Genomic DNA, 27,928 nt, shown 5'->3' with positions numbered 1-27,928 from the left:
CTGGCCCCAGGATCCCGGTGTCCCTCCTGGGCAGTGGGACAGCAGGAGCAGGGTGGCCTTGGGGGAAGCAGAAGCTGCCCCTTTGTGCCAAGAAGGGCAAGAGAAAGCCTGGATGTCTCTGGAAAGCCTTCTTCCTTTCCCAGCCCTGGCTCCATCAGAGCATCCTGCTAGGACAGTTGGTTTTAAAGCTTGTGGAAGGGGGAGCCGTGTTTGACATATGGCTTAAGAAATGCTCATGTGTGCACAGCCCTAGAATTACCCAAACATTGTAGCAGGGCTAAGGGGGAAGAGATCAGCCAAACACTCTATTTTTCCACCTAAAACTAGCTAAGATGAATTTGGGGGGAGACTGTGAGGGGAAAAAACACAGGCAAAGTGGCCCTATTAAAGCAAGGTAGCACAGGCAAGTCCTAATTTCAGAACACAGTGCCTGCCCTTTCTTGCTGCCTAGCAGAAATCAAAACAAAAATAAGCTGAGAAACCTTTTTCAGCCTCATTTTCAAAGCCATCTCTGACCAGGAAATAGCCCTGAAATGAGTGTGAGAAGTTAAGAGCCACACAGGGAGACTTAGCAAAGGAGCTGGTGGAGTGCTAGGAAGGTTTGTTTGTGTGCAAAATGTATTATTACCTATCTTGGAAAACACAGGATATTATATTGCTTTACATTTGGGGTATTTTTGCTGCAAGGCTCCAGAGTGATTTGTGGTGGTGGGGCTGAGGGAAGATAACAAATGGGAGATTATGAAGAATGGAATTTCCCCCCCCCCCTTCAGTTATAGTATTAAATAGCTGCTTGTATCACAGCAATTTCTCCCCCTCTCCCCCCTTTTCTTTTTGTGGTGTGCCGAGATAAAAAAAAGAAACCAACCCTTTATTTGCTAAGGCCACTTATTTAATTTAATCAGGCTGAAGTACACCTTTAATAAATTTGCCTCCAAAATGAAAAATTACAGAGATGTGGCAGAAGAATATTTTAATGAAAACTGATGATGTAGCAAGTTAGAGCAGAATTATGTCCTCTCCCTGCCCTTTCCTAGCACGCAGCAGCACAAGAGAGCAGACAAATATCCCTCAGAAAATCAGGGGCTGTGCCACAGAACTCTTTTCAGTTTTCCTGTCCCGAGATCTACTCTCTTGAGGGGTTGTTTGCTGATTTTTAGACAACCTGCCAAGAAATCCGGGAGTAACAGCACCGAAATAAGGCAGGCAGCAGGATCAATCTGCAGGATGTGTGATGCCAGGCTGGACTGTCCAGGTGTTGGGATATTCATGGAAGAGGTTGTTCAAGGGCAGGGGATGCATGACAAAGAGAACTATTCTTAGATGGATCCTCAACCAGTCCCAAATCCACCCTGCTTTCCTTCCAGATGATGGCACTCAGTGGTGCCAGCAAATATTTACCTGGCCCCAAAGCTGCTTCTCAAGCTGGGTGAGCAGCAATGTAAGGATGCAAAAAAATAAAATCAACATTTCCAAGTGGCTGCAAGGAGGAAAATCTACAGGAACTCAGCAAGGCTGACTTCAGCCTCTTCAAATAACAGGGTCCTTGCCCCCAGAAATGCTGCGATTTCATCTTTTGAGCATTTCGCTTTTATTCTGTGCAGGTATATTAAGGAAAAAGGCCACAGGGCTAAAGTGCAGCACCACAGCAACCTCAAAGGAGGTATTGCCTACTCACAGCCCTGTTTTCGTCCAACATCTCTCTTAACTCATGAAACTGCTCAGCTGTCATGTGGAGGAATGGAAGTTCCTGGAAACAAAATAAACCCAGGAGGTCAGCAAACCTCCAGAATCAGGAGACACACACCTGTCACTCTAGGACATGAAACAGAAAGATGCGGACACTGGATTTTCTAAGGTAAAAAGAGGGTGTTTAATTTCTGATTTTAACATTTATAGATTTCTAAAAGTGACAGTGGATTGAAGGGTGACAGTGCCACCCCTCCAATGCCACTGGACAAACCAGCAGTCGATTAAATTTCTCCTCCTCCATAAAATAATGCAAAACAATAAGTTATTTACATAACGTGTGTGAGAAAGTTCATTACAAGAATGTAAACATCAGAAGGCTTAGAAAAACTTTAAAAATCAGAGTTGCACACATCTGCTCTTGGAAGCACTGTGTCCAAACCCACACATTGGTCAGGTCTCACTTTGGCAACAAATAGAAAAGATAAATCTGGACTGCAAAGCGTGATTCCTTCCCTGTTTTGGGCATTTTGGTGTGAATCACTGTGGTTTGTTAGAGGGAAGGTCTTTTGCTTAGCTCTGGAGCCCTTCCTCCTCCAGCTTGGTCTGTCAGTGATGTCGTGGTGATGACAAATTTATAACATCAGAACGTGAGTTCCTGGGAGCCATTGTGACAGATGAGGTACTGCAGATCCCCTGCTAGCAAAAGGAAAACTCAGCAGAAGGAAACTCAGATGAGATTTATGACTCTTCTTCAGGAACCGACGTCACTCCTGGCCTGGGGCCACCACAGCCTAGAGGATTTACATTGCCTGTGCCCCGGGCCTTGCTCTCAGGGGATCAGGCTGAGATTAACCCAGCCAAAAACAACAGAAGGGTGCCACAGGGGCAGTTGTTGGGCAGAGCTGGTGGGAGGGACCAGCCAGAAGTGGAAGTGTCCCAGGAGAAGTCCAGTGCATGAGAAGCTCTGCCCGATGGTCCATTTTTACCTGGTGAAAATGCAGAGAATGAAGCTGGTTACCTCCCTGTAGGACACAAAGCTGATACCGAGACTTTTATTTCTTGTCTCACTCACTGGATGGACCCTGGTGGTTCTTGAGGCTCCTCCACCAGCCATGAGGAGCAAACCCATTACTTCATTCTCTGATAATGAAGATTCAGCAATGAACTCTCTCTCCTGGCAAGCTGGAAAGTTGGCACGTCATGTGAAGGACCCTTCTCCCACTTCTCCCTAATTCAGGCTGAATTTCAGCCAGTGGCCTCTGGATCCCACAGCTGCTCTCTTGGGTTGGGCAGACCTTTTAGGAGCTCCCCTCTCCCAAGCTCCATCAGCTGTAGGACAGAGATGGCAACCAAAGCTGTCCATAAAATATCCTCTTTCCCAAAGGGTGAGCCATGTTTTTCCAGTTTTGCCCGCTATGCTTTTCCTAGTTTCCATGAAAACAAATCGCAGTTTTCATAAACACAAACCACCATCTGGCCCTGGAACGTTGGTGGGTGTTTTTATCTGCCTTCCATGGGATTTGCAAACTGTTGGGAAAATCCTAGCGAGGTGAAAAGGAGAAGTTTTGGCACAGCTCCACAGAGCTGCTGCTCCAACCCCAATCTCTCACGCGCTCTAAGGCCGGGTTTGCTGCTGCACGTTCAGTTGCCTTGACATGGTTGTGAGCTCCAGAGCATCATCCCAAGGAGGCTTTTCCTCATCCCTTCACCTGAAAAGAACCACCCAACAGCTCTTCCTTTAACGCTGCTCTAGTGCAAGCTGTGTTCAGTGGTGACTCAGTGCTGGGCGCCAGCCTGGCACCATCTGCCCGTAGCCGTGGTGCTCCCATCCAGGAGCACAGCACCAGGACAAACCAGCACAGGACTGGGCTCCACAGGTTCCCCACCAGCACAAACCCAGGTCAGTCATGCTAAAAAAAGCTTCTCCCCTGTCCCAAACTTCACTTAAAAAGCCATTAGCACTCCATTAAATACTTAGCTTGGTGTGTTGTCCTACCTGTGAGTGGGGAAGGGCAAAGGCAGGAGCAGATGGGACAGGGATGATTCAGAGCCTGGTGTTACATCCCAGAGCTCGAGCCAGGGAGCTGCTTAAATCAAATCAGGCTCAGTAGTGAGAAAGTACATAATTAGATGCTTTAGCAACCATGGCTGCCCTGTGTGAGGTTTTGCATCATCTCCATGGGCTGTTTTTTCAGAGCGAGGCGAGATTTGGATCAATTGCCTGGAAGGGTTTCAGTGCTGGATCTGGGTTCTGGGAGTGGAGGGGGCATCTCCAGGACGATGGGAATTGAATGAATGGGTTTGTGTTCGTGGCAGAGAAGTGTAAAGGGGACACCTTACCACAGATGGGAATTTAGGCAAAGGCATGCCAGCTTTTTGGGTGCTGGAGAATAGAGGCGGCAAGGGGTCGGCAGAAGTATGGTGGCCGTCAGTTTCTGTGTCCATTCATCAAAGGAATTGTTTGGGAAAGCCTTTGAATTCCCAGAGGGCTCCAGCAAGAGGATTTGGATAGGTCTTTTATCTGTGCTGAGGATTCAGTCTATCTCTGGTATTCCAGGATGACTTGTAGTGGAGGAAGGAAGGGAGGGGGATCAGCTAAACACATTTTAGGGAGCTTGTTCAGGTAGGAAATGCTTCCTCCAAGGGTGTCCATCCAGGATAGAGCAGATCATGCTCTAAACCTCTTCTGGAGAGAGAGCTGGTATTAATTAAATATGCACAGGGCCAGAGAGGGAATCAGCAGAGCAAACATGAAAATCCTTCATCTTCTTGGGGAATGTTCGTAACCCACGTATTGCATTTCTTAGCCCTGCATAAGTTGCCTCTCCCTCTCAAAAGAATCAAACATTAAATTAAAAGTTCTTGGAAGAGAAATCCCCAGTTCACACAGTTCTTGTTTCCTGGCTAGTTCTCATTCCCAGTGCAGGATATTGACATACACAGATAAGGGTAATTCTGGGGTTCTTTAGGTCTTTCTTGGACTCTGGACTTGTTTAGACATTCAGAAATGGGAAGCGATGCATTTCTTCATGCTCTTAATTATTTCCATCATTCCCGTGTTCCTTCATGTGCGTTCTCCCTGTCAGCCACTGTCCTCCTGCCTGAACTACAGAGATTCTTAAAATGCTCTTCTTCACCACACCCAGCCTTGGCTGGTCTCTGTGCCCCCCACACCTGCAGGGATTAGGAGCCAGCACATCTCATTTCCTCTACAATTCCAGTGGGAAGAACCTTCAGCATGTTCAGCTCAAGGAAGAGACCCTTCCATCAGTCACTGGGGTCCCCTTGATCTGAAGTATGTTGCACAAACACAAGGCAAGGATAAAGAACTGATCTGGTGCTTGCCAAAAAGGATTTTTATGCAAAAAGCATCACAAATGTTTGCAGATGAGAGGAAAAAAGAGAAAAGTATCAATATGAGCACCTCCTTGGACACTGCTGCTCTGAGCTGCTGTTTCCTTTCCAGTTCTTTCCCTGCATCTGAGACAAACCAGAAGCACTCTTGTATTTAATAATAGGGGAAATTCAAGTGATTTCGATCAATCAGCCTTACCCAGAGTCTCTGGAGGACTGCAGTTCCAGCTCTCCTTCCCTTCCCTGTTACACTCCAAAACTACTCAAAGAGATCACATTTGTAGGTTGGCAATTAATAAAGCAATCCCATCATTCAGAAAAAAAGGGAAATTGTGTTAAAGTCAGACTGTGGGCTCAACTGCTTAACAGCAAGAAATGTGTGCCAGGCTAGATTTTAACCTGCCTGGCATGTTTTAAACAAAGCTTTGTCCATCTACTTCAACTCAAAGGGCTTGAAAGAGAGAAATAAACGTTTTCCTGGGGCCAGCCTAAAAAAGCTCTTCATCTTGGCTCTGAAAAGGAAGAGCTGAGGATCTGATTGTGCCTAAATGGATCAATTTTTCCCTCCCCTATCAAGTCCATCAAGCTGCCATTTATTGAAATCTATTTAAGCAGCCTCCTCATCTCTGGTGGCCTCTATGTGATGGTACCCCTGGGTATTGGGGAAGAAGAAGTGAGATGCAACAGGGAGCTGGTGCAGGGGAGTTAAAGAATAGAGAAAATGAGAACACAGAATCTCTTCCACAATTTGCTCAACATGCAAGGAAGAAAAAAATCACCTCTTCCCTTTAGTGAAAGCCATTAAAGAGAAAGAGGGAAGGAGAAAGGAAGGAAGAGGAGAGTCATTACAAGGCTTTGAATCTGGAGGCCTTTTCAATCTGTTACACTGAATATAGGTTGTCAGCAAAGAAGAAAAGCAGCCGCTCTGCTGATAACGCAGGTACCAGTAAAACCTGCTGTGCTCCTAATGAATCCTGACTAAGCACTTTGGGAGGGGAGGGAAAGGAAAAACCACTGGCTTGTTGGAGTTTGCCCTGTAGTATGGCCCTTGTCTGAACCAAGGAGGGACCCAGCAGTTTGTCCTGGGTAAAAGGGACAGTCCCTGATGGGCTCCAGGGGCACTTTGGCATGGAATGACTGCAGGAGGCAGCTCCCTTCTTCTTGCACCTGATTGAACTCCAGCTGTGGAGGTTGGGAAGAGGTGGCCCTGCTCCTGCATGGGTTTTTGTGGGAATTGGAAAGACAGAAACTTCCACAGACATCGAAGGGTTTGATTTGCAGCCCTGGGAGAAGCTTGGATTTATGTAAAAATACAATACACACACATTAAGCAGAACAATAATAAACTTATGTTTCTATAGTTGTAAGTAAGAATATGCCTGTAAGTAAGAAATTGCATGGGTAAGATGGGTAAGATGGTGAAGGGTTTATAGTATAATTGTAATGGGGTAGGTTGGGAGTTTAGAGGTTATAACAGAAGCATGTGTGTGCACATGTGAGACAGAAGCCACTGGACAAAAGTACCTGCAGTGCAGCAGAAGTAAGTAACGGTGATAGGTTAGAAAAGCAAAATACACCTTGTGGCAACTGTCTATTGGACTAGAAAGTTCTATATTGCCTTGTAACAAAGAACTTGTGACTGCTTTGTGCTATGGCTGACTGCCTGCTCCTCAAAAATCTCACAGCCTCTGAGACTGATGCTTATCTGAGCAATAAATAATTCTTAGCCCAACTGTGGTCCCATCCCTTCATCTCTACTGGTGACAATGACAGGTTTTGGAAGGGTCTCCTGAACTCCCAGAGCAGGTCTTTTGAGATTTCAGTGTTCCCCAGGGCTTCCTGTGGAGCCTTACCAAGCTCAGCCTCCATGGGGCCGTGGGTTGCTGGTTCAGCAGTCGGGGCCAGGTGAAGATGCTGTCATGGGGTTATCCCTAAATCTTTAGGCTCAGGATCTCTGTCCACGACTGCACCTCTTCTTGGAGACCAAGTGGTGAGTTCCTTGTGGAAAAGATTTCCAAATCAGGTGTGATCTCTTCTACCACCACCCCGTGCCATGGAGTGAGGAGCAGCGTGTGCCTCCCCTGCTGCCTCCATTCCAGCTGGGAGCAGATGTGTTTCCCTTATGGATGGTCCTGTGGAGCCTGTCCCTTCCCAGCCAGCTGGGAAAGCAAATGTTCTTGTTCAGGGCCCAACTGCTTCTACCACTGCTGCCTTCAGCAAAGGCAACTTTTCCTTTTGTGGAGAGAGGGAAGAAAGGGTAGAGATGGACGAGCAGGGATGACAACAGTGCGAATTAGCAGTCCACACAGCCCAGAGATGTGTGTAGTAACCTCTTTTATGTCTTATTCTCGCCCAGGGATACCTTTATCTTCGGCAGCATGGAAGGATTTTTAATCTTCTTCACAAAGACAATCTTTGCAGGAGGAGGAAACAATCAGCTTTTATGGGGCTGTTCACTCCTTTATTTATTTGCAAATTCTCAGCAACAGTCAAACTTGAGCAAAGGATAAAAAAAGGAAACAAAAAAAAAGGGAAACAATCCAGAAAACGTGAACAGAAAGATGGGTATTTTTCTTCTTACTGTATCCCACAGAATAAGAAATGGATGTCTTACATGTCTATAAATAATAGCCATCTATAAGTTACCAGCATTGAGATGTAAATGAGCTAACAGTGGGAATTTCATCTCGTTCAGCATGAAAAATGAGTCTCCTGTTCCAGAGAGTTTCAGGACATGCCTTTGAAGGTGGAGACAGACCCTTTTGCTGGAAGAGGGAGCAGTAAGGCAGGCAAGTGACCTCCAGCTGAGCCCCCTGTGCCACCTGAGCATCCCCTCCTGCCGAGCCACCAGCACGGCTGGGCTTCCCACCACTAAAAACTGGAGTGGGAAGAGGAAGGGGCTGTGTGCTGCTGAAAAAGGGATATCTGTAATTCTGCTCGAAGCCTGGGAAGAGGTCAGTCTGGATCTCCTCCCCTCTGGATTGTCCATGTGGCAGATGTGGAGAGTGGTGAGGGGACTCTGGGCTCTCCAAGCACCGAGATGTTTTTCCTCTTGATACGATGAGTGTCTGACAGCACTTCGTATCCATCCTTGTCTCCAATTTCCCATCAGAAAGTTAGCATACAAAGGGCTCTTGATGCATCTCCTCATTCTCCATGAGTGTTTCCAGCCCTGGCATACCAATTTCTCAAGCTCCTTATTAACAATTCCGAAGGAGATCCTATTAAACTGGTGCTGTCAAGTTGGGTAGGACCAGCCTCTCTTCATCTGTCAAGGAGTTTCCTCTTGATTCCAACTGCCTTAAAAACACAATGAGACAGGAAAAAAAAAAGGGACAAACTACACCTCAAATTCACAGCACTTTCTGGGAAAACACAGGTTTTGATCATTGTTACTTAATTTTATGGAAGCTGCTGTTCATGCAAGGTTAAACCATGTAGTTCAGAATTAGGAAATCAGGATCACAAAGGTGAAGTTCGATCATAGTTTGGCTCCCTCTGAGAGCTCTTGTCAGGAGATGAAGGAAAAAACCTACAATAAATTAGATTCCCCCAGATGCTGTCACATCCCTCCATTTTGCAAGAGTTTTTTGCTCACAACAATATGACTGGAAACATCTTTTTGGAAAAAATCATATCACACTATTGGAAAGATGCTGTTCCTGAAGAGCTTTGTGGTCTCCACTCCTGATTTCTTATATACATCTAAACAGCCTCTCACAGATTCTTGGAATGATTTGGGTTGGAAGGGACCCTAAAGATCATTTTGTTCCAACCCCCTGCCAGGGGCAGGGCCACCTTCTTTCACTTATTAAAACACAGAAAAGCAATTAGATCTTACAGCTCAGACTGTGATTAATCATCCCACAAACAGCATATGGACATGGAGAAAAGGAATAGTTCCTGAATCATGTGGGATGTGTTCAAGTAGTGAACAAACTGGTATAATCTGGGAAAAACATCTGTTGGATTCTGCAGGCTCCCCTGGAGCTGCTGTTTAGGGCATTCTTAGCCCTAAAACCTGACCTTGCCCATAAACCACAGGTTTATGGATAGAGAAATGCTCTAATCTTGGTGCTTTGTGAATGTGGGGCATGGAGATTCATCCCTCTGTTCCTCAGCAGTGGAAAAGGGAATTTCAGGACAGCATTTTTGTCCCATTGCTGCCTCTCCCTGCCTTGCCTTGCCAAGCTGCTGACCTTCCCTTGGAGAAGTCCTTCTCTGATGCACGTGGTTTGCTCACCATCCAGCTACTGACTTGTTCCTTTTCCTGTCCAATGTCTGAGTGCTGCTGTAGTAAATGGTCATTTTAAAGCTATAAATAGTTCACAGCACTCCAATTAGGGAGCTGCACTTAATTGCATGGGGGGAAAAAAAGGCAGAGGAAAAAATTAGCTGCTGCTACAGACCTTGATGAGGAGACCCTTGATGAGGAGACCCTTGAACTCAGCAGAAGGCATCCTCAGGTCACTCCAGGGGCTGGAGAGAGTGGGATTAGATGGGGGGGGATATTCCCACTGGGTCAAGGGGGTGAGAAGAGAGGGAGGGAGCTCTTAGAAGACAGAAATAGGTGGTGATGTTGGGAGAGTGGGAGACAGAGTGGAGCGCTTTTGGAGCTCTGACAGCCAAGCCTGATGCCAGAGATGCTATTTGGGCTGTGGATGAGCAGCTTCACCCCTTTTTCCTTGCTGCTGGCATTGCTCTGAGTGAATGAAGCACGGCCCATGGCTTACCTTTCCCTCCAGCTATTCCACACTTGGGTGAAATTTCACACTTTCACAGTGCTCTGCAGCTTCTAGGGGGTCTGGGGAGAAACCAAGGGGTGAACTTGGAGGAGGAAATTATGGCTCTGTTTGCCCCCAGAGTTTTGCTGAAGTCATTGGTGCTGCTGGGATCTGCTAAAGAATTCAGGAATCCATACAGGATTCCAGTCCAGGGTGGAGCAGCAACCTAGGGGGCTTTATCTGCCAACTTCTGCAAGAGTGTCCCAAAAAGCAGAGTACAAAAATTGCATTGGGAACCGGGAAGAGTACTTGAGAGTGTCCTTTTCACATTGCACATTGGCCTTCCTTTCCAACGCCTTTGGAGCAATTTGCATGGCATTACCCACAATGCCTGCAGCTGTAATGCTATTACAGCTTGGCAGCCTCTCTAACCTAATGATGACAAACACTGCAGCATTCCTTATCTGCTCTTTGCCAAAAAAACCCCAATAATTATTTGGGGGAGGGAAAAAAAAACCTGATTTGTCTGCTCTTTTTTGCCTCTTTTTTCAGTGTTTTTTTTTCCTTACTTTAAAAAGGCTCGGGAGGAAGGAACTGGGATAATGGGAAGTTTAGGAAAGGGCTGGCCTTGATACCAACTACAAGGTAGAGACCACATTGCTAAAGCACAGCCCATGTCCTGCCAGCCCTTCTCCTGCCTTTTTCCATGATTCATTTATTACCAACTATATTTCCTTTCATCTACTTTCATCTCAGCTTCAGGGCAGCGACGTGTGCTTGGCAGAAATGCTTCTGGGTGATGGTTTCAGTGCTGTCCTCTTCTGTCTGTGTTGCTCTTCGGGCTTCCATGCTCTTCTCTTCATAGGAAATACATATCTGAGTGATAAAATGGGATATTCTGTGCCTCAACAAAATTTATGCTTTTTCTGGCAATGCTGAGTTGGTGTTTGAATCTAAGATTTTGCCCACCTGTAAAAACTCCTGTACCAGGGCAGTTGCAGGCCTGAGTTTTGCAGTGCTGTGTTTGGTGGGTGCCTGCCTCCAGCAGCACCGCAGGATTTGGTCCTGGGGATGCCCAAAAGGACAAACTTTGTAAAGCCAGGGAGACAGCACTTTGGCAGGGTGGCAACTTGGCATTTCGTTGCCATTCCCTGGCACAAGCCCAGGTTTTCATTATCTTGTGGAAGCAAACAGAGCTGGGACAATCAGCTCTGTTTGCCCACGGAGCAGAATTGGCTCCCGGCACGCGGCCACTGCTGCTGCACCCAGGTGACCCCAGGTGGCCCCGGGTGACAGGGGTGTCCCAGGGGTGGGGCTGGGTGTCCCAGGGGCTGAGGGAAGGGCTTCATGATGAGCCTGGCATGTGGCTTTTCCAGCCTGGGAAGCTTTCTCCCAGGGAAGCAGGGGTTGGCACAGGCAGCGTGCCGAGCTGGCCCGTCGGCTGCGTCTCTGCAGACAGAAAATGGGAAGAGTAAAGCTCATAAAACACCCGTAATAGCTCTGGGTTTGGCTCCTGCAGAAAGCCCTGCTACCTTCCCCTCTTCAGCTCACTTCCTTTTCAGACATCCCATGGCTCCTGAGGGACAGCAGGAGCCTGGGATGGGCTTTGCAGTGGCCAAGCATCCACACCCCAATCCTTTATTTTGGGCTCTGTATGTTGAAGCAGAGCAAGAGTTTAGAAACCATTCTGAAAATAAAGCCACAGCAGCACGCTGGGAGCTTGCTGAGGTGTAGGAGTGGTATCCAGGTTCCCTTGTGAAGCTGCCCCTCCCTCCTCCTCCCACTCTCTGGCTTATTAATTAACCTCTGTTAATTAAGGCTCAGCTCTCATTGCTAGAAGGTATCGGTGTGTTCAGAGCTTAGCAGGATTAAATATTATTAGATGTTCTTGGATAATAGGAATGCCTCTGTGCTTGGAGCTTGATTTTTGGTGGCTGGCCTGTAAACTGGAGCTAGAAAACTGAGAGAAAGTTTTTTGTGTGTAGTCATGCCCAAAGTAATGAGTTTGGAGAGAAAGGGGGAAAAAAAAAAATCTGTTTTCAGTAGCAGAACTCTCCTAAACCTCACCGTGAGCAGCCTCTGGAAAACAGGGAACAGCCAGGTGACACAGCTGTCACAAACCAAAGGCAGGTGCTTTGTTTGGCTGAGACCAGCTGAAGTTTGCCTGGTTTGTGACCCCTTTCCCATGTGTGCTCAGCACTGAGCCCTCTGGTGCTGCCCTACAGCCCGGTCTGGAGCGTGAGCGGGGTGTTCTCATCCCTCTGCCCCTTTGTGTGAGGATCCTACAGAGCAGCAGGAGCTTATAAAGTGAGCAAACATAATATTTACATCAGTAAGAGTGCCCGTGTTTGAGCAGAAGCTAAACAATTTAAAGGGGAGATTGATTTGTTACGTTAAAGGGTAAAGCGGGTCAGGGTTATGAAAAGAAGATTTAAATCCCATTCACAAAAGCAACATCCCAAATCCCTGCACTGCTCTTTCAGAGCTGGAAATGTCACAAAGAGATAATTCAGGAGGTGCCACATGAAAGTGGCTGGGATGATGTCCACTTCATCCACTTCAATGCAGCTGGATCGAGAGCTGGGATTGGAATATTCAGGCTATTTCCAGGTTATTGGTTGATTTATTATTTATTTTAACTCAGGGGCACAAAGCTGAGAATTTCCCATAAAATAAGAAGTCAGATTCAGAGAGGCAGCTTGTTTAGATAACAATGCAGCAACCTAAAATTGTTACAAAGAGCTTATAAAAGTAAACAAAGCGAGCGTGAGAGAAATTCAAATGGTTCCCTTCCCCCACTCCAGTCCAACTTTTAATTGCCAGGAATTCAAAGCAGCTGCATTTTCTGCTGGAAAAGTGCCTCGTTGCATTTTTATGGCAGCTCCTTTTGGCTGTAGGAGCCTCAGGAGCAGGATGGGGCCTTGCTCCATGGGTCAGACGGGCTGTGTGTGGAGCTGGGAATTTTGGGGAGGTGTGTGGGGGAAGCCAGAAAGGCTCTGACTGCCTATTAGGCAGCTCATAATATTTCATGGCAGAAAAAAAATGAGGGTTATTTGGCCCTGAGTCATGCAATGAATGGCCTTCAGCATGTTTCACCCATTTTCCCATGAGCAGGCTGTGACTTTTTCCTCCCCAAATGAACCATGACAAGCCCCTATCCAAACAGTAATAATAGTAGTAATAACAGTAATTATCCCAGCAGCAATATTAATCATAAAACCCTTTTTTTTTTCCTTTTTAATTCACTGCTCTTGAGAACACTGAGATCACACAGCCCTCCAGGGCTGCTGTGCAGGGATCCTGCTGCTCCAGGACCTTCCTGGCCAGGAGCTTGATGACCCAGAGCTTGTCTGGGGTGCACTGAGATCCCTGGGGCAGAATTTGGGCATTCCAAGCTGGTGGAACTCCATGTGCTTGGTCCTTTTTCCTTTCAGGGATGCCCTGTGTGGGTGCCCTCTCCCACTCACCAAATCCCAGCAGCCTTGCCAAGAGGAATTAAATCATCCTCTGGTGCCACTGAAGTCATCCCTAGCCCCAAGTGCTGCTCTGAGGCACTGCCCTGTGTGTCCCCAAAGCTCTCTGGGTGCAGGGACATGGTGACACACTCATGGAAGGGACAAGGAAGCTCATCCAGTGGTAAAGGGCAGCTGGGAGAGCAGCATCCTGCATGGATACTCTGCTGTTTGGGAGCTTTCCCCCTCTATTCTCTTTTCCCCTCTATTCTTTTTTCCCCTCTAGTATCTTTTTCCATCTATTCTCTGTTCCACTCTATTCTCTGTTCCTCTCTATTCTCTTTCCCCCCCTATTTTTTCTTTCTGTTTGCTTTTCCCCTCTATTCTCTTTTCCCCTCTATTCTCATTTTCCCTCTATTCTCTTTTTCCCTCTATTCTCATTTTCCCTCTATTCTCTTTTTCCCTCTATTCTCTTTTTCTCTCTGTCTGCTTTTCCCCTCTATTCTCCTTTTCCCTCTATTCTCTTTTCCCCTCTATTCTCTTTTTCCATCTATTCTCTTTTCCCCCTCTATTCTCTTTTCCCCTCTATACTCTTTTTCTCTCTGTTTGCTTTTCCCCCCTATTCCCCTTTTCCCTCTATTCTCTTTCCCCTCTATTTGCTTTTCCCCTCTATTCTCTTTTTCCTTTTACTCTCTTTTCCCATCTATTCTCTTTTTCCCCTTTGCTCTCCCCAAATCAGCCTCTCATGAATCCATCTTCAGAGGCCCAAAGGCCAGCAGATTTGGAAGCTGTGTCAGGGCTGCAGCAGGAGGTGATGCTGGTCCATGGGTGGCACATGGAGGAGTTCCTAAGCAAGCCAAGGAAATGCAGCCCCCATCCCAATCATCCCAATGCTCTTCTGGGTGCTTGACACCGCAGCAATTCATCACTTTGTAAATATCTTCTGGTTTATTACATAAGCAATAAGCACTTTGTCGGAAATTGCATAACTTATAATCCAATTAAACAATAATTACGTTGTAATGGCTTTGTAACTATGGCATTAATTAACTTTTATTGCCCTGTAAATTAAGCATGGTATTGATATGGAATTGGGAGCAGACAGCTAGCTCTGGTGGTGGCAGAAGAGGGACAGGGAGCCCCAAAAGCTGTTGGGGCCATCATCAAGATGAGCGGTCACATGGCTGGCCTTAGCAAGAGGGAGCTTTGTCCAAGCTGGGAGCATCCTGCTCCTCCTGAGGAGGCCTCTTTTCCCATGGAAGAGAGGGGTCCTGGTGGCCAGGGGTTTCTGGGGACCTGGTTTGTGGCATTGACAGGGAGCTGGTGGCTCCTGGAGGAGTAGGAAGCTGGTTCCACACACCCACGCATGGATGTTCATCCCTACCAAGCACCCAATTCCCCCACAGTTCGCAGGAGCTCCAGGGGTGGGAGCTGTGCTGAGCTGCTCTGATCCCTATCATCCCTTCTCAGGATTGCACCACTGGGAAATCCTCCTCCTAGAGAGGGCTGCATAGCTGAGGATGGTGCTTCAGGTGGAGCAGGAGGCAAATTACAGCCAGGAATTTGGTGAATGGATGTGTGTGAGGGACACATCCCACCCCAGGACAAGCAGTGTTGCTTTACATGGCACCAGTAGCTATCCCTAAATCCAGCAAATTGAATCCTGGTGAGACTGGTAGCCAAATTGAGGTGCCAAGCTCAGAACAAATACAGCTGCTTCATCTCTGGGGGGGTTCTGTGCACCTGCTTGATGCTCCCTGATACCTCGGAGGTGTCAAGGGAAACATTTGCAGCCTAATTCTTCCAGATTTTGGAAGCTAAATCTTCAGGTCTCATGGGGTTTGCCTCTCCAGCTCCTGAACACACAGCAGACAGGTCTGATGAAAGGTTGGAATTTATTGCTGAAGCTTTAGAAGCGTGTTCCTTACACCAGGCATGCTTGGAAACTCAAGAATCAGCCCGGCCTCTCGGCTGCTCGCAGAACCGGTGGAGTGATGCAGATAGGGAAATGTAACAAAAATAATTATCCTTTTGATCTGGCCTAATCTCTAAATCTCCTCCCCACCTTCTGAACCTTGTTGAACAACCTCTCTGCTCCCTCCTGGGTTTCTGCCTTGCTGGCATCCTCCTGCTTTGCCACGTGTCTGCTCTGAACTCTGCAATCACCCAGGACGCACAAGCAGCCAGGATTTGACTGTGCCTCGTCCTAGTTTTTTTTTGGTGCTGCTTTTTGAAAATTTATACAGGCGTATTCATTTCATACAGAAAAAAATATCACAGTTTACATGTGCAAAAGAACCATCTTATTCACGGAAAACAACTCGCTGGGACTCAGCTCCCCTCCAGGCAGAGTGGCTGCTGCCGGTGGGCTTCCGATCGGGATAAAACAATTATGGAGATCTGCCACCTTGTGGGAGCTGGGAGATGTGGCAGGACCCCCCCTCCAGCCCCTCACCTTCTCAGCAGGCTGGCTATAGGGGCGTCTTCAGGCTGGATTTTGGGATGTGCACCTCTGTGGAGGCTGGAGGGTGGGGATGGGCAGAGCTGTGTTTGGCCTTGCTTTAAACTGGGTCCCTCTGGATGCTTCTGTACCCAAAAAGGGACAGAACAGCTTTAGCCACCAAAAAAAAGGCTAAAACCCGCTCTCCCTCAGAAAAACAAAGGATGAGGAGAAAGAACTAAGTGAAGAGAGATGGTAGGAGGTGAGCTGTGGGGATGGGTGATGGGAGTGCCATCCATCATGTTGACTTTCTCCCGATGGGAATTTCCACTCTCCCTCTCCAGCCAGCGTTCCAGCTCTGTGGCTGCCGCAGTGAGAGCATCCCCAGTGCCCCATCCCCTCGTCCTGGGTCAATGGTCCATCTTTTCTCGCTCCGCCCTGCTCCCGAGGGCTGTCAGGGGGAAGGTGAAAGGCATTTGTAGGAGTAAAAATCGCTGTTTGTGGCAGCTTGGTTTTTCTCCTGGAGAGTTTGTGATCCTGGAAGAGAGGTGGATATAACGAGGTGTGGAAAGCACTCCCCAGCATGGCTCAGAGGCTGCCCTACTTCTGCTCCCCTCTCCTTTATTGAATTTCCATTTTCTTTTTCATTAGGGAAGTTAGTTTTTCTCTCACCTGGATGTCCATCCTGCCATGCCCAGCCAGCTGGTGCTCTCACAGCATCCCACTTCCCTGCAGTGATGGGAGAGGATGTTGTTACAGGCGCCTCTGACTCCAGGTGGGCACCGGGCAGGAGGAGGATCATTTTCCTCTGGCAGAATGATCTGGTGTGTGAGCAGCTCCAGTGATCGAGTGGGGGGAGAAGAGGGAAAAAAGGAGAGGCAGGAAAAAAATAGAATGAATTAAGTGATTTCCATAAATAGCTCTGAGCTGTTAAATGAAATACTTTTCATGGCTGGTTGTGAAACATCTGCGGGGTTTGTTTAATGCCTGGGTTTTTCCATCTGTCCAGCTCTGCTGGCAGATGTATCCCGTTGTTTTGTTCCCCCCAGCTCATCCTGGTGGCCAAAGGCTGTGCCTGTGGCAGTCTGGGGAGAGGGGAAGGTGTTTATTGTCCAGCAGAACTCTGCCTGCAGGTCTGCGTTCCTGCCTGGATGCCAGGGCAGGAGGAAAGTGGCAGCCTGGGGGTGCTTCCCCCAAAGCAAGATTTTGGTTCCAGGAGCAGCCTGAGAGCTCCCAGCACTGCCCTGCTCCTAACTGGAGCTGGCAGGGCTGAGGGCAGGGAGAGGAGCAAGGGGAGACATGGGAAAAGCAAAGGGATGGTTCTTCCTGGTGAGTCCTGGGGTGCCACAACCCTTGGATGGGCACAGCGGGCTGGCAGCCCCTCACCTCACAAGGGGATACCTGGTGCCACCCCAGGGCACACAGGGCAGTGTGGGTAAGCAGGGCATTACTGGGAGGGATAAAATAAAGCCCCCTCCTGAGTAGGAGGAGGGGGTAAGAGAGGAAATCCTCAAGGAAATGTCCTTTCCTAAAAGGAAATAGGTTATTTCCCAAATGGCTGCAGGAGGAAAACTCCAGACAGGGTCAGGCAGGACCCAGCCATGGGCACTGGGTGTCCCAGTGTCCCTGTGGAAGTGCTGTCCACCTGGAAGGACCCAGGGAATGTGGGTATTACCATTTATTTAAACATTTTAACCTGGCCAGCCAGAACTTGAACCTCATCCCAGTGAAAACCCGAGTCACACAGATCTGCTGGTTAACTGGGAATTCATCTGGCATTGGATCCCTGATGTTTTTTGAGGTTTTCTTGGATTAGATTCCTGACACCTCCTGGCTTCCCTGAGGCTGAGCAGGCACTTCCAGCAAACCCGAGCATCCACATCCCCCCTGTGCCAGCTAAAACATTCTGGGATGCCCTGGGTCACACCAAAACATTTTCCTGAGCTGTGGCACATGTGCTTGTACTTTTGACAGGGAGGGGGAGGCAGGAGGAATAATTAATCACCAAAGATACTTTGCTCGTTTATTTTAACAACTGGAGTTTAGCTTGAATTATTTATGCTGAAGCTTCATAATGCACTAGGAAATGCACTGCAACACATGTCATCCAAGGAATGAAGCTTGGGAAATGTGAAACCACGCTCCAACCCTATTAAACCTGAGTTTAAGTGGGAAGAGGAGGACCTTTTTTCTTCCTTTTTTCTTTTTTTTCTTTCCAGCAAATTAATAATGTGTGCTGATTAGCACAAAAGAGATTAGTGAGGTTCCTCTCCATGTGCTTTGTTTCGTCAATAGAAAGTTAATTAACAGCCCTCTGCCTTCTGATACCCAGTTATAAAACAACACTCTGGACCTTAATCTTAGATTATGAGTTTTTAGTTTTCTTTAATTTTAGATACGAGCTGGACAGGTGGTGTTTTCAAAGTTTGGATTTACTCACACTTTCCATACTTCAGGGTGGTGCTGCACGGGGTAGAGCACTGGGGCTCTCTCTTCCAGCATGAAATTATGACCTCTTTTACGCCCAAAATGTTATTAAAATGGTATGTGGAAAATTTGGGACATGGCATAGATAAGCAGGAGTGATAAAGACCAAAAATATAGCATGGCTTGTGAGACAGAGAAGCTCTAAAAGAGGATAAAACTCTGTAAAATAAGAACTTCACCCTGCTACAGCCCCATGGACCCAAAGAGATACAATTACAGAGACTCCAGCCCTGGGTGCAAATCCCTGGAGTGAGGTAAGAGTTTTCTGAGCTCGGGGTGAGGAAATGTCCAGTCCTGTAGTATTGTGGTGCTAGATCCAAATTAAAAACTAAATGAAGGCTAAATGTCTTGGAAGCTTTGGCACCCCTGAATATGTTCTGCCCACCCAGACAGACACGGAGTGCTTGAAAAAAATGACATTATACCATGGTCCTTTCTCGTACCTTCAGCTGAGGCCTCTTTCCCAAATCCCTCAGTGGTTTGTTTTCCCACATTTGACTTTACTTTCCCATAATTAGTGCTCTCTCTCCATTAAAGCCCTGGCAGAGCTGCAGGCCCCTTCCACATCAAACCAGGTCCTGTCCCCCTCCCCAGGGGAGTGTCTGGACCGTCAGGTTTCACCCCAAACCTGCCCGCGGTGCCCACACGCCAGGTGCCACCCAAACTCCTCTTCATTCTTCCCTGAAGGAGACGAGCCAAAGTCCTTCTCCCAGCTCCCCCTCCTGGGTTTCAGCCCTCCCTTTCCAGCCCAGCATCCCAACCGCCATGCATGGAGAAACCACAAAGAAGAGAGGCTTTGCCCAAAGACGCTGCCCAAATTCGGGACGAGCCGGGAGCTCCCGGCCTTTGATCTGGCGCGCGGGGAAAATAACTCATGTGGCTGACAGCAGCTTCGCCCTCCCCTCGCTTAATTAAAGGGAACAAAGGAAAAGTTGCTAATTAAAAGGAACAAGGGAAGGAGGGGGGAGAGCACAAGGGAGGGAGGGAAGGGGCGGCAGAGCAGTGTTGGCAGTACCGGGACACTGGGATGGGGAAGGAGCCAAAAGCAAAGCTTTGCTGCTCATGTCCCTGTGCAGGCTGATCTGTGCTGCTGGATCTGGGAAAGGGGCGCTGCTAAAGCACCCCAGATCCCCAGGGAATTAGATCCACGGGCAAGAGACAGCCAAAGGAGCCGTCTGAGGGCTCGCATTGCAGGAGCTGCTGTGTCGTGATGCTATTTAATCACAACGCCGCCTTCTCCCCACCCTCCAGCTGCTCTTGCCACGATGCAGGAAAAGGTGGCCCATGATTTTGGCTGGGTGCCCACTGGGCATGGCTCTGGTGCCTGTCTCCCTGCGTATGGCAGTCCATGAAGTGGGGGTGGGTGTGAAAGAGGGACCGCGAGGTGCAGTTACAGAGTGAATTGGGAGGCAAACGAGTGGCAGTATTAATGCGTGAAACGTTTGGATCTGGAAAGGTCTTCTGTGACTTTCAGAGAGGAAAAAAAAATATCCTGGAGGTCCAAAACCCCCTTCTAGCTATAGTAACCTCTCCTGGTTTTACCTCACGTGGCTTTACCTTACCTCACTGGCCTTACCCAGTGACTTTGCAGTCTCTTCCTTTCCGAGGAAAATGAAATGCACCAGCAAGGATTTCCAGGCATGGTTACCTGCAGGACAGCCTTCCTGAAAAGCTTCAGGTTATAGGCTTATCCCTGCTGCCCTGCTGGCTCTCCTGTGGAAGCTGTGCTGCTTTGGGAAGCAGGCAGGTCACAGGAGCCCCTCACCTCGGAATGTGTCTCCAACCAAGGCCAAGGGAGGGTGCACAGGAAGAAGGTGGGAAACAAAGGATGGGTTCAGATCTGCTCATCCATAACCTGCCAGCAGCTTGCAGTGCCCAGCAGAGGTCCATGTGCATCCTTCCATGCTACCCCTGCTCCACGTGTTCCCATGAAGAGCATGTCCTGTGCAGGGCCAGGAGCTGGGCTCAGCAATCCTTGTGTGTCCCTTCCAACACAGGATATTCACAGTCCTGTGTTCCTCTTCCAGCTGACGCTGGAGGGGCCTTTCAGAAGCACAAATCAAAGCTGTTTCCATCTTTACCTCCAAGCTGTCCCTGGTTTTGTGCATAATTCATGTCTTCAGGCAGATGTGCCCTGCCCCTCCATAGATAATGCTCAGCTCCCACTGAAGTTGTTCCTATCTCTACTGCCATGTGTCTGAATCCTACCACCTTGCAGGCCAGGGGCGTTTTTGGAGGGAGACCCTTGAGCAAATCTGCATCCTCCCTGGGAAAGTCTCCACTCTTTTGGGAGATTGTTGTGGTTTTCTTATGATGGTGATGATTTTACTTCTTGTTGTCCCCCCTGTGAGTCGTCCTTCATCTGCTGGCAACCTGATGTTGTGCTGACAGACAATCTGACCTGACATCAGCAGGGTCGAAAAAATGTTAAAAAAAAAAAGCCAAAAGAACGAAACCCAAAGTTTAACAATAAAATAAACAGCCAGGGCTGGCAGAAGGAGAGGAGAGAGTCAGAAGGGTTGCTCAGGGAGCTGAGCAGCTGCCAGCAAGCAGTGGGGTGAAAAAGTGACGCAGGATGGAGAGAGGGCAAAAATCTTGTGAAAGACAAGGAGAAAAGGAGGACACAGGGACTTGAAGGGAAGCAGGAAGAGTTTGTGAGGGTGTCAAGAGAGATTTCCTCAGCCTAGCTCTATCTGAGTGTGCCAGGAGTGCCAGGGTCCTGCTGTAGCTCAGCACTACCCAAACCACCCTGGGGAAAACACCGCTCGCACCTAATGTTTGGAAAAATGCTCCCTGTTCCACTTGTCTTGCCATTACAAAGAGAGGAGCCCCAGGAGATGAGGGAAACATCAACTTCCAGCCAGGAGCCGTGGAGGAGAATGGCAGGAAGGGTGCGGGGACAGCCCATCTCCCTGCCTCCTTATCTGTCATTAACCTAGGTGCTAATGAAGCGCAGCCAGACAGCTTCCTTCACCTGATGGAAAGCTCACAAGGAGCACCACTGGCTAATGAGGACATTAGAGGCTGATCTCTCCCTTGTCATCCTCCCATCGTTCTAATATCAGGCTAATTTCGCTCTAATGTAGATTAATTGGCACCTTTCTGCCTGCAAATTCCTCTGACAGTCAAAAATATTTTTGTTTTTCTGAAATTGTATTTCCCACCCAAACTAAACAGTTTCCTTGGATTGGGAAGAGAGGCTGAGAAGAGGGGAGTATCTCTGCTGCAAACCAGAAACAAGACCCAGACAGAGGCTGAGCAGGAGGAAAAAACACTTTTCATTATTCAGTGAGCAAATTCGTCTCGTCCATTCCCTCTTTGCTCAGTGTGATGGCAAAGCAGGATGAAAGGAGGCTAAATATGGCAAATAATGTGAAGAAAAAGCAGGGGCAAGCGTCATTGAGTGTCTGGCCCTGCAGACTAAAGGAGCCAAAAGCCCTTCTCTTTGTATAAATGTCTTTGCTCGTTTTCCTCCTGGGGTGAATTTGGCAATCTCTTTGTTTCCATGTGGTGAGCAGCCACAGTCCAAGCCCTTGCTGTCCCACCGTTGTGCTGCAAGGCTGGAGAAGGGAAGGGTAATTGCACAGATCCAGACATTGGTTGTGTCCAACTGAGACAAAAGCTGGAAAAGGAGCTGTGAGGGAAACCTCCAGCTCCTCTTTAGAAGGTTGTCAGAGCGAGGCTGGGTGGAAAATCCAACACAAGAAACCAACACAGTCTCCTGAAAGCTGTCTAGAAGCGGGACAGCAAATCTGGCACAATGGTGGATCCATCACTGCTGCGAGGCAGGAAGGGTGATTCAGAAAGGGAAACAACATTGGGGGAGTTTTGCGAATATCCCTCAGATTTTGTGGACCAGGCTTCTGGGGAATCCAGCTGGGAGCGTGTGGAGCGTGGGCGGAACAGTCCAAGGCAAAGCTGTTCTGATGGTGCATCCACGTGTCCGTGGACGTGTAGGTGGGGGAAGGAAGCACAGCCTTGAGGAGCAAGGGCTGGCTTGGCCATGGATCTCATTCCGTAGGCAACACGGACACACCTGACATCTGCCAGCGGGCTGAACTTGGGTGCAGCTGGTGACAGCCATCACAGCTCAGGCAGGACTTTGGGATCAATGATTTTATGCTGCGAGAAATATTTTCTACTCCCGAGCATGTGATTCTTGAGATAATGCTTCCCATTAATAAGGGGGAAAATCAGGTTTCTGCAACCTTGGATGTTCTTTGTGTTTCTCATTACTGGTGCCCTAATCGTGTCCCCAGAAAGAAAAAGCAAGATTATTTTACACCTGACTAATTCTGCTGCTGTTACTCAGTGCTGCTTTCACACCACTTCCCAAGCCTGCCAAGACACCCTTGAACCTGTTTAGAAAAGGTTAGGATGCTAATTAAGAAAAGCTATTCCCCCCACCCCAAACCTGAGGGAGAGATGTAAAAAAGCCTGTGAGCTGGGGTTGGATCTATTATTACCCTTTCTCCTTTTCCTGTGTTATGAGATGTGTGTCCCACTTTTCCCCCTGAGGAATCTGCTGCTCCCGCGGGCCTCATGTGCCAGTGTGGATATGGGACAAGAGGTTAATTTGTAGCCCTGTGATGCTGGAGCTTTCCCTTTGCACAAATATTGATCCAAGGCTGTTCAAATATCCATCCTGGCTGGAATAGCAGCAGTGTGATGCTGCTGCTGGAGATGCACAAGGACATTGGAGGGGACGGGAACAGGGAAAGAAAGGAGAGCTGGGCAGAGCTGCGGGCTGGGCATTCGTGTTCTCGTCTTCTCCCCTTCCCTCCCAACTTAAATTTCTTTTTATTGACATTTGTCTCACTGGGCTGAGCAATCTTTCAAAGGAGAGGGAAGCAGCAGTGTTGTTCCACCCTGGGCATTCATTAGGTGATATTGTTTCAGCACTTGAGCTGTCTGAGCTGCCCGGGCAGTGTTTAGGAGAAGGTTAAATAGAGCTGTTGAGTTCTGGGCAAACAAATCTCCCTTTGCCAGCTCCAAACAGAGGAGAACTTCTGCTCTCCCGTCTCTTGCCCAGAAGAAGAGCAGTCAGAGCAGCTCCTTTGCTGAAGGAGCACGAGCAGGGCTGGTTGTGTCCCTCAGCAGCACAAAACCAGTTGGGCTGAGGAGATGCCAAGGTTTTAACCCACCCTGGTGGGGTTTGAGCATGCCCTGCTTTGCTCCCTCTGCCCAGTGGGCTCCACCTCGCCCCATGCCAGGGCTCTCCAGAATTCTTTCTCCGTGAATAATAATGAGAAACCTTTGTAAATTAGCTGATTAGTCAGCTCCCCTAATTAGCTAATTACCCCGCTCTGCTTTCACTTGCGCTCTCCCGTTGTTTCCCCAAGCTCAGGTTGAAGGAAGGAGCGCGCACGTGGCTGCGCCGAGATCTTATCCTGCTTTGAAGGCTTTAAACTTGCATGATTCAGCCGTGCAAGGCTGACACGTGGCCGACCTTACACAACTTTTCTCCTCCAACCCTTTTGTGCCGTGCTGTACCTGCCTCCTGTGCCAGGCACCGGGAGTCTCCAGTGCCAGCTTATGCAACCGTTCCCTCCTCCGTCCTCGCTGCCAGCAGCTATTCCCGTTAAACTCCCATCCATCTTCCTGCTCCGTGGGACATCTTGCCGTTGCCTACGGATCCGGCAGGTTTCCCCCAAAGCTGGAGGAGAGGGGATGTGTTGTCTGGAGCTAGCGAGGTGTGAAGGCACGACAGCAGTGGTGCAGGGTCAGACCAGGCGTCTCCCAAACACAAGATCCTGATTCTGGCACTGACGTGTTCCTGGAAACCTGTGTGAGTACAGGGTTACCAGCAGTGGGGATTCTCTGGAATATCTCCCCAGCCCCCTGGGGAAATTTTCCAGAGTTTGTAGGAATATTGTTGAAGTATTCCCTGGTTTGTAGATCAGGGACCTCCTCACCCACACACGATGTGTTTGTTCGTAACAGCTTCTGCACATGAGCTCTCGGCTAGAAAAATCCGGATTTTTTTTTTTTTAATGAGCTCTTCTGAGCTCCAGGCAGGCACAGTTCCTCTGCTGAGGAGTCCCATGGCATGGAGACAGGCTGGGTACAAAAATAGCTCATTTCGTTTGTTCTGAACTGGTGAGTTTCCTCTGATGCCCCCGGTCCTTGCTCCAGGAGAGATGGAAACAGCTTCTCTTGTGATTCTCAGATCTCTGTCATATCCCTTTCCGAGGCTGAGGAGCCCATACCTAGCTAACATTCCTTGTTCCTTTGATCATCTCGTTGCTAGCCTCTGAAGCTGCTGCTCCCTAAATCTGTGATAGTTACCCTATAACCTCTGGATGGGGAGGAGGGGGACACAACTTCATGGAGAACTCAAGGCTGGGACAGTACTTTCTGTATTGTTTTTGCTCTTCCCCCTCTGCAAGTCTTTTCCTTGATCCTCTGTGGAAATTTATGAGCAGGGTAGAAAGCTGAGAGGGTCAAGGAGAGGAGGCTGTCTTGGTCAGGGGGGCCCAGGAAAGGAGACTGCAGGGGGAAAGTTAATGGATTGTGAAAGGGAGAGAGAAGCATTAATGGGAGAGAGAAAAAAACCAAGGGAAGTGCTAGGAAAAAAACCCTCTGATAATCTTCAGGTGGACATTTTTATGTGGCTTTGGCTGTCATCCATGTGGTACATCTTCTGACCCTACTGCAGGGAAGGTGTGGGAGATGAGCAGGCACTGCAGGTCACAGCACAACAGAGACCTTTCCCTCACCAGGAACTGCAAGAGGAAGCTGGTTTTACTCCAGCAGCATCTCAGACCCTCTTCTGAGGTATTTTGGGGTGACTACAAGTGCAGGTGACACACAGGGGTTGTTAAGCAAGGACCTTCCTCACCCCACACTTGGTGTTGGCTTTGAGGGTGCTGTTAAGTTGACTTTACTTTTTGTTGCTGTCACATCACGCTCTTGCTGAGGGCTCAGTGATGATCCCATCTGTAATCAGGGGCAGGATTCCCCCCTCCCGCTCCTGCCCTGCCTTTCCCATTTACGGATAGAAATGAAGTCTGTGGTACGGACCCTTAAGCTGGTTAGACACTTGAGACTTGGAAGTTCTTAAGCACATTAGCAGCTGGAGGTCCATTATTATTCATTGAATCTCTCCGGGCTGGTTGGAATCCTCCTTTTAATTGTGTGCATTTCCCTCTGTCCTTTTATCACAGAAGAAAGAAAGAAAAAGGGCGAGAGACACAGCAATCGTGTTATCTCATTACCCATCCTGGCCCTGGGATGGGACACAGGCTGGAGTCTGCTCTTCCCCTCCAGCAAAAGGAGGGAGAGGTGCCCATTTTACATATTAATGGCAAAATGTCATCCCCTCCCTGCCTCTATCTCCCTTAGCACGCCGCAGTTAATAATTCACATTTCATTAACACGTCTGCGCGGCCTTACGGTGTTTCCCCCGTCAATGAAGAGATATTGGGAGGGCTTAGAGGAGCGGGAATTGGGGCAGGAGCAGCTGGAGCAGCTGCTTCAGGCTGGACTCGAAGCAGATGAGCTTTCAGAGCAGGGGAGCTTTGGGCTCTTCTCTGTGTGTTCACGTATCGGATGTACTGGTGTCACAGCTCCTCACCAAAAGTGCCTCCAGCCCAAAAATATCCCGTTGGTCAAGCAGGAATATGGGAGGAGAAGGTTTGTGCAATGTCACCATCTGGCCTGGTTGCAGTGACAGAGGGAAGGGACTGGGGACACCAAAGCAGGGCCACCCCACAGCTGTAGGTCAAGGCCTGGCCTGGCCACACTCTCAGGGCACCAAGCCACTGGCAGGAGTGGTTTTGAAGGGGGTTAAACAAAACACACCCTCGGAGAAGTTGGCCATACAAGTCCTGCTGCCAGCTTGAAGAATTTTACATGAGGAAACTTGTCTCTTGAGCTTGGTTTTCCACACGCTGAAACATTAATCAACTTTTGAACCATGTACCATATGAAATATTCATCTTTTTTCCTTGCAAAAAAACCAAACCATAAACCCCAGCTATCTTCAAAGCTGTCTCATGGCGTTCCATGCTCTGATCCTTTAGGAATTGCTGTGTCATTTTCACCTAAGTTTATTTTGTGATTGCTCAAGAGCGAGAGAGCTAAAAATCACATCAAGAGGGACTTTACTGGTGTGTCTGGGTGTGAGAGAAAAGTGGGTTTTGTCTTGGAATTTTGCTGGCCAGACCCAGGCTGGTTTTGTTTCCCTGAAGGAGAAGAAAGGGGTTTAATGCCATTTTCAAACCTAATTTCATGGGGAAGCCAATTCACGCTGTGATCTATCGGCAGGTGATTTCTTGATTAAAATGTTGGAAGAGAAAGCAGCTTAGATCAGCCACCCTTGCGAGGGGAAAATTCTGTCCTGCTGGTCCTTTAAACTGGTGGAAAACCCTTCCCCAGCAGGCACTGATGCCTTTCAGGGAAGGCAAGAGCCATGAGTCTTGAAGGGATGATCTTTCCCATCTCAGGGATGGGTAAATACATTCTCAGCAAGGCTGATCCTCTCAAACTGACCAAACTACGTGTGTTTGGAAAGGAGCCCTCACAAATAAGTGTAAAACAAAAGAAAAAAAAACAAACCCAGATATAAAATGTCCCTTCCATTAGCAGACCATAAGGCACTTTTAGAAACATTGGATGAATGAAATCTCTTCCTTGCCCTGTCTGGGGTAAACAAATCCATCCTGTCCTTCAGCTCGATCTCGCAGTAATGTCATAATCCCACCTTTATTACATCACTGTTGTCATGGAAATAACTGTGATTTCATAAAGTCTCCGTAATGACTTTACCACAAGATCCATTAGGATGGGAAGATGGATTGTGAAGGCTAGAAAAATGCTTTCTTTAAGCAAATGCATACAGGATAATTAGCAAATGCAGCAAAGGGAAGGAATGGAAATTGGATGGGAAAAAATAAATGGGTCCATCTTTAACACGGGCTATTTATGAACATTTTCTTTGATTTGGTTTCAAATGGCACAAAGGCACTATTATAATATTCCAACTCAGCCTAGAAGTCCCATACTTCAGGGCATAGTCAGCACATGTTGAACAAAAAAGCCGAGCCCTGCCCTAACCATTTCCCTCTGAGATTCCTCAGGCTTTGAAAGAAAGGTTTTGGGCTTTCCTCGGTGGCTGAATGGAGGAGCAGGTTGGATGTGCTGAGGAGGAAGATCCTGGGGGCTGTCTTGGCCAGGAAGCCTTTTATGTCTCCAAAGTCTTTGGATTTGCCTGAACTGGGGAGCCTGGAGTGGGTAACCCCTCCAAGGCCACAGAGGTGCTGGGATCCTGGACATCTGCATCCTGCAGATGGTGGGATTAAACCTGGGATGAGGGCGAGCTGGGCTACAAAGTGGCAAAGAAACTGCTTTGGCTTGAGTCTCATTAAAGGTGTTGAAGGAAGGCTGTGTGAGCTCCCTGTGAGCGCTCAGAGATGCAGCGCTGGATGCAATTCCTGCCCGGAATGCCTGCACGTGCCCCTTGCACTGCACCCTCAAAATACAAGTGGGGGGCTGCTGCCCATTCCCCTGAAAGGAGGCACAGGCAGGCGATTAAAGGTTTGATGGAATATCAGAGCTTCCTGAACAAGAGTCCTGCATCTCTCAGCACTCCACACTTCAGTGTGACCTTGCACTAACAGTTAATGCATGGAGGGATTCCCACTCTGGCTTCTTCTCTCCAAGAACCTTCTGATGCAGGTGGCTTTTTCCTTATTTCTGCTTCCCTTAGGAGCATCTCAACCCCTTATTGAGATGTAGCTCTTTTTAATTTCTGGAGAATAATTGTGTATTTGTGAGGT

General features: G+C 48.3%; 2 long non-coding RNA genes across 8 annotated transcripts in view; one reads left to right on the top strand and one right to left on the bottom strand.

The window, feature by feature from the left end:
• Positions 1–27,928, top strand: part of LOC135306205 (uncharacterized) — a 139,054-nt gene that overhangs the window by 75,864 nt on the left and 35,262 nt on the right. The window lies entirely within an intron of this gene.
• LOC135305836 (uncharacterized) lies at positions 24,011–26,839 on the bottom strand. The gene is made up of 3 exons (XR_010366814.1): positions 26,374–26,839; positions 25,173–25,303; positions 24,011–24,874 (listed from the first exon to the last, which is right to left on the bottom strand). It is a non-coding gene; the product is annotated as an uncharacterized LOC135305836 (long non-coding RNA).

The sequence above is a fragment of the Passer domesticus genome, chromosome 8, assembly GCF_036417665.1.
Source record: "Passer domesticus isolate bPasDom1 chromosome 8, bPasDom1.hap1, whole genome shotgun sequence".
In the NCBI taxonomy this organism is placed as follows: Eukaryota; Metazoa; Chordata; class Aves; order Passeriformes; family Passeridae; genus Passer; species Passer domesticus.
The sequence above is the reverse complement of the archived record's forward strand: the minus strand, read 5'-3'. Positions and strand labels throughout refer to the sequence as shown.